Source organism: Staurois parvus, unplaced genomic scaffold, assembly GCF_062004578.1.
Source record: "Staurois parvus isolate SC_StPar_1 unplaced genomic scaffold, SC_StPar_1.0 ptg000350l, whole genome shotgun sequence".
Classification (NCBI taxonomy): domain Eukaryota; kingdom Metazoa; phylum Chordata; class Amphibia; order Anura; family Ranidae; genus Staurois; species Staurois parvus.
In genome coordinates this window covers 793,519-800,575 of record NW_028318146.1, presented here as the reverse complement: position 1 = coordinate 800,575, position 7,057 = coordinate 793,519, and the positions used below count along the sequence as shown (strand labels likewise).

The 7,057-nt window shown below is 43.3% G+C and overlaps 1 pseudogene; it reads left to right on the top strand.

Annotated features, from left to right (window-relative positions):
• The first annotated feature begins 633 nt into the window (after window positions 1-633).
• Window positions 634-795, top strand: LOC149456691 (U2 spliceosomal RNA; annotated as a pseudogene).
• The last annotated feature ends 6,262 nt before the right edge of the window (window positions 796-7,057 follow it).

The following is a 7,057-nucleotide window of genomic DNA, read 5'->3' as shown; positions in this document are numbered from 1 at the left end:
TTAACACTTGGGATCCCATCCCCATGTGTTACTAAGAGCACCCCTGAGGCGACCACTAAGGGGGCACTGTTCCGCAGACTCTCTGCCTCCCCGGCCCCTGGCCAGACAAGGTAGATCCGTTCAAATCAGGAGAAACTGGGCCTCTCCGGCTTTCCCGGGGGAATTACTCCCGGGCACCAAGGTTTCTGTTCCAGCAGGTGTGCTATACAGCCAACCATCCTCACCAATGAACAAGAATGATGGCAAAGCACCCCTACTAGACACTGCTAAGAGCAGATCCAACCCTTGACCATAGCCAAAAGGATGAGACTTGGCACCAGTTGTCACCTATGGCCAAAACCTGACTTTAGCCAAAGAAAAATTTTTTTTTCCCATATGCCATACTCCTTTTGTTGTTGCACATTAGGGAGAGTGTTCTGATCCAATTGCCAGGGACCATGGTCACCCTAATTTGCATACCTTTCCTCAGTCCTCAAGAAGTGTGGGATTGTTCAAAAATATGCAAATTTGTTTTACTCGGTTGGATTGGACACACACCAATCTTAATGGATCCCTCACCCGGGTTCCATGAATAATGATGATTTTGGACCATACTATTTTAACATAGGGACAGCATTGTATCTATTTAGTATATTTGTGCGCTTGGCCTTTTGGCTAAGATCAAGTGTAGTATCTGTTCTTATCAGTGTTCAGTAGGGGTGCTCCGCTGTCATTCTTGCTTCTTGGCGAGGATGGCTTGCTGGTATGGTGGGGGTTCTGAAGGTTAGGATATCTTCACACTCACCTCCACCTCCAGAACACATAGGTGCTTTTGCCGTATTTTTTAAAGAACACGTAACTTAAAACTGCACCAAAACTGCTTCTCAGAGGTGTTTTTGAGATGTTTGTAAGGCGCTTTTCAGGCGTTTTACATTGATTTCAATGGGAAGAGGAGTTTTTGGCCTGTTTTTTTTAACTTCCCAAACATGCCCCAAAGATGCTGCAAGCAGGAGTTTTTCCACCGCACCGCAAGTACAACGCCTCAGTGGGAACAATGTGATATACATTCACATACACAGGGAAGCAGTTTTCTTGAGCCTTTCAGGTGCTTTTTTAACGCAAAAACACTTGAAAATCTCAGTGTGAAAGCAGCCTTAGTACTAGCTGGAAGAGAAACCAAGGCACCCACAGGCTGTTGGGGCCCGGGAGTAATTCTGGGGCCAAGTTCCTCCTGATTTGAATGGGTCAACCTTGTCTTGCCAGGGGCCGGGGAGGCAGAAAGCAGTGCCCCCTGAGAATGGTCACCTCAGGGGTGCTCTTAGTAGCACATGGGAGTGGGATCCAAAGCTCTGTGTATACAAAGGAACATGGGGGAGCTCTTGTCCATAATGGGCATGGCACTGACACCGCTCCAGATGATCCACATTGGCTCACAATAGATATGATCCAAAATATGGGGGTGGCTGTGGATGTGGTATAGTTGGATTTTGCAAAAGCATTTGGCACAGTTCCCCACACACGGCTAATGTATAAGGTAAAGTCTACAGGCTTGGAAAAATCCGTATGTAAATGGATAGAAAACTGGCTAAAATCGTATTCAGAGAGTAGTGGTTAATGATTCATACTCTGAATGGTCAGGGTCATCAGTGGTGTACCCCAAGGTTCAGTGTTGGGACCCTCACTTTTTAATATATTTATAAACGATATAGGGTCTGGGATTATAAAAACCATTTCAGTCTTTGCAGATGACACCAAGCTGTGCAGTGGAATAACGTCCTTACAGGATGTCTCCGACGTACAAGCCGACCTCAATACACTGTGTAATTGGACAACTATGTGGCAAATGAGGTTTAATGTTGATAAATGTAAGGTTCTGCACTTGGGGGCTAAGAATATGCATGCATCATACATACTAGGGGGGGGGGGGGTACAACTGGGGGAATCAATGGTGGAGAAGGATCTGGGAGTTCTGGTAGATCACAGCTTAATAATGGCATGCAATGCCAAGCTGTGGCTTCTAAAGCGAGCAAAATCCTCTCTTGTATTAGAAGAGGTATAGACTCCAGAGAGAGAGATATCATATTACCCCGGTACAAATCATTAGTAAAACCTCATCTGGAATATGCAGTTCAGTTTTGGGCACCAATTCACAAAAAGAACATTGGGGAACTGGAGAAAGTACAGAGAAGGGCAACCAAACTGATAAGAGGCATGGAGGAGCTCAGCTATGAGGAAAGATTAGAGGGACTGAATGTATAATAAATAAGGGGGGGATATGATCACCATGTATAATACATAAGGGGGGATATGATCTCCATGTATAATACATAAGGGGGGATATGATCTTCATGTATAACACATAAGGGGGGATATGATCTCCATGTATAATACATAAGGGGGGATATGATCTCCATGTATAATACATAAGGGGGGATATGATCACCATGTATAATACATAAGGGGGATATGATCTCCATGTATAATACATAAGGGGGGATATGATCTCCATGTATAATACATAAGGGGGGATATGATCTCCATGTATAATACATAAGGGGGGATATGATCACCATGTATAATACATAAGGGGGGATATGATCACCATGTATAATACATAAGGGGGGATATGATCTCCATGTATAATACATAAGGGGGGATATGATCTCCATGTATAATACATAAGGGGGGATATGATCTCTATGTATAATACATAAGGGGGGATATGATCTCCATGTATAATACATAAGGGGGGATATGATCACCATGTATAATACATAAGGGGGATATGATCTCCATGTATAATACATAAGGGGGGATATGATCACCATGTATAATACATAAGGGGGGATATGATCACCATGTATAATACATAAGGGGGGTATGATCTCCATGTATAATACATCAGTGGTTCATATAGTGAACTCGGTGTAGAGCTATTCACCCTAAGGTCATCACAGAGGACAAGGGGGCACTCTTTGTCTGGCAGAAAAGAGATTTAAAATCCAAATATGGAAAGGTTTCTTCACAGTGAAAATATGGAATAGACTCCCTCAAGAGTTGGTTCTGGCCAACTCAGTGGATTGCTTTAAAAAAATGTCCTGGATTGTTTCTTAGATACACAGAATATAATTGGATACTAAAATTTATAGGTAAAGTTGATCTAGGGAACATCCGTGGTTGAACTGGATGGACTTTTGTCTTTTTTCAGCCAGACTGACTGGGGGTAGCCCGCTAGAATTTCTTAATCCCCACCCCTGCCATAAGGACTCGGTTTTTCAGAATATTTATATCACCCCCACAGTCTCCTCCCCAGGGCTTGACAAAAAGGCCTTGCCTTGAAACGCATTGTCTTGGAGAACTGAAATGTTTGCCGCTATCCCAGATACCACTCAGAGTATTGGCAACATGTCACTTTCAGTGACGCAACTTACGGTTTATGAGCCAGCATTACGGTGCGATTGTAAACGCAATCCGGTATCCTCACCCAATTCCTGCTGCTCCTTCAAGTTCCCATCTACTGAATTGGTTGGCCTTAAGGGCAAGTCATAGTGGCTCAACGTAATACCACAGGGCCACCGGAAAGCGCACATAAGACTACCCATTTATGGATATTAATGTTCAGCCATGTTTTACCAATAATATTGGGCAGGTTTATTTCTACTATTGGACTCCAGTGACTATGCTCCATTGGAACTTTCTTTTGTAGACTTATGAGGCCAGTGGGTATATGCTGCAGTCTCCCACATCACAGTGAGTTGAAAGTGGACAAAGAGAGTCAGCTTCAGGACATTTTGCTGGGGATGTGATGCAATCACAGTGAGTCTGAAGGAAGCCCCGCCCACCGGTCAGGACAGAAGGATATTGTGATTGGCTACTGTGTGGCCTGGGAGAGAAAACAGATGGCTTGGAGTCACCTCTTGGAGATGTAGTTCCCGGGAGACAGTTCTCTAGCAAGCCAAGGGCTAGGTGGTACTGCAGGTCCCAGAAGGACAGAAAACTGCAGCAAGAGGAGAAGGAAGGAGAAGCCCAGGCTTAGGGCAATCTCATGTGGGACATGAGAGGTGGCCAGAGACTGGGTTGCCAAGCTGGAGACCTACCTGTTGTGTGTATTTGCGTAGTGTTGGAGAAAGGCTTGACTGCTACTTCTTCGTGGAGGACACAGCTGTTGGAAAGATCCAGTGAGTTGGAGGCAAGGGGTGTAAGTTGTTCTGTGACAGAGGTCCCAAGAAGTTGCCAATGCCATCGTTCCTGACACCAAAGAGTGGAAGAAGGCTTAATTACAGACTTAAATTTGGTGAAAGGCCACAGGCCACGACTTTGTTGTCCGGTTCACAGACTGCAATGTGGTGAGAGGCCGCAGGCCACAATGTCCTTACCCACTTCCTAAAGGGACAGTGTCACCTTGCCTTAAGTTACAGTTGGGTATTTACACCCTATACCCCTGGATCCAATTGAACCTGAACATTCCAAGACAGGAACTTTGGGCCCCAATGTTTAATAGTACACTGGCCAGTTGGAGGGGTTTTAAAAATATTGAGGACCATTTAGCTTCCAGTAATGCCTCTTTAGTTGGGATTAGAATCGGGGTTCAAGTACAAAGACACTTCAAGGGGTCTTCTCAGGGATCCCTGATGAAGTCATGTGATGCGTGACACAACGTGTCGGACAGAAGCGTGGTGACATCATTTCCGGTTGCAGCTGTGATCGCCGCCATCTTAGTTTCCAAAATACCATGCTGTTTGAGGGCGTTTGCAGCCATTTTCCCTTGTGAGTGTATTTTTTGCATTTCTTATGTGTTTGTTTAATAAAAGGAATTCTACTGCACTATGAGGATCCCTGCTTACTTGTTCACTTCTGCTATATGGTTCTCGGTGATGTTGAGCTCCCAGTGACCAGGGTTCATGGAGGATTACTGCTGGTTTTGACCTATGTGATGTGGGTCAATTTATGAGGTGAGCGTGCATGCCTGGTGGTGGTGGATATCACATAAACACAGTAAAGGAGAAGAGTCACATTTTTTTTCTGCTACTCACTTTATTGACTGTTATTTTTACACTTTAATGCTATATGATTTTCATGATATATATATATATATATATATATATATATATATATGTTTTTTTTTTTTTCACTGTTTATTATCGGTCCCATATTTTATATAACCTGGCCTAAAGTTTTTCTATATGTGGACCTCATCCACACTAGATATTTTAGTGGAATAAACACTGATACTATATATGTATTTATTTTTGATTGCTTGAGGATGTTATATATTTATATTTTATACTTTCATATTTATTGAGTATAGCAATAATACTTGTTAGCGCAGCACTATTTTCTTTTATATTTTGTTAGAGGTGGAGTCAGGGGCGGACTGACCATTCGGATACTCAGGCACTGCCCGAGGGCCCGGGGTCAGTAGGGGGCCCCATGAGATGCCCCTGGTACATTTCATAGGCTTTTTTGGGTGTGGTTTGAGTGTGGGTGAGGACACAGGGGCCCCATGATCCCCTATTGCCCGGGGGCCCCATGAGTTGTCAGTCCGCCCTTGGGTGGAGCACTTTATGGGTGCTTGCTGCTTTTTTTTTTGCTTTTTTTATTGTATTGGTAGTTTCTTAGGTTTTTATTTGGTTTTGTTTGGTAGGGCATAGAAACACTAACCTTAGACATTATTGTGCAGAGAAGCCAATCAGCTTCCAGGTTTTATTGTCAAAGTTTAATTGAAGAAGCTGAAGTTAGAAGCAGATTGGTCCCCATGCACAGCTGTACTAGATTCTGAGTGCTCCAGTTTTAGCAAATCTTCCCCTATGTGTGTATGGCTGGTCTGTATGTTTGTCTCCATCCCCCCCTCCCCCCCCCATGCACCGACCAGTGTTTGTCCTTGTGTCGAGCTAGTTGTGGCAGCGCTGATGCTCGGTGAACAATCCTCCAATGTTGCCCGCTGTCTGCGCTTGCTGAGAAACCCTCTCATTAGCAGCTTATTCTTTTGAAGAACACGATCGCTTTTCACAGAGGCCTCAGATCTTCCCTGGCAGACGTGGCTGACAGGCGCTCGCTGTCCCTGTGCCTCGGCACCTTACTCTCTGGGTTTCAATTCATTAGGCTGAAAAATCTTTTTCTATGGGGGGAAAAGGTTACAGAGATATGAAGAATTACCAGCACAAACATTCTTCCACCAAGGAGGGGGGTGACAGGGAAATCAAGCTGAAATAGTGGCTTTGCCAAGAATACCTGAATTAGCCTTTTAAATTGCTTTAACCCCTTTACTGTGATGGAGGTGTATGGAGGATAGACAGATGATGAATAGATGATAGATAAATGATGGATGATGTACAGATGATGAATGGATGATAGATAAATGAATAAATGATGGATGATGTATAGATGATGAATAGGTGACAGATAAATGATGGATGATGTATAGATGATGAATAGATGACAGATAAATGATGCATGGATGATGTATAGATGACGGATGGATGATGTATGGATGATGGACAGATGATGAATAGATGATAGATAAATGATGCATGGATGATGTATAGATGATGGACAGATGATGAATAGATGATAGCTAAATGATGGATGGATGATGTATAGATGATGGATGGATGGATGATAGATGAATGATATATAGATGATGGATGGATTATTTATAAATGATGGACAGCTGATGTCTGGATGATGTATGGATGATGGACAGATGATGAATAGATGAGATAAATGATGGATGTATGGATGATGGACAGATGGATGGATGGCTGGATAATGTATAGATGATGGATAGATGGATGATGTATAGATGATGGATAGATGGATGATGTATAGATGATGGATAGATGGATGGTTGGCTGGATGATGTATAGATGATGGATAGATGGATGGTTGGCTGGATGATGTATAGATGATGGATAGATGGATGGTTGGCTGGATGATGTATAGATGATGGATAGATGGATGATGTATAGATGATGAATAGATGGATGATGTATAGATGATGGATGGATGGCTGGATGATGTATAGATGATGGATGGACGGACGGATGATGTATAGATGATGGATGGCTGGATGATGTAT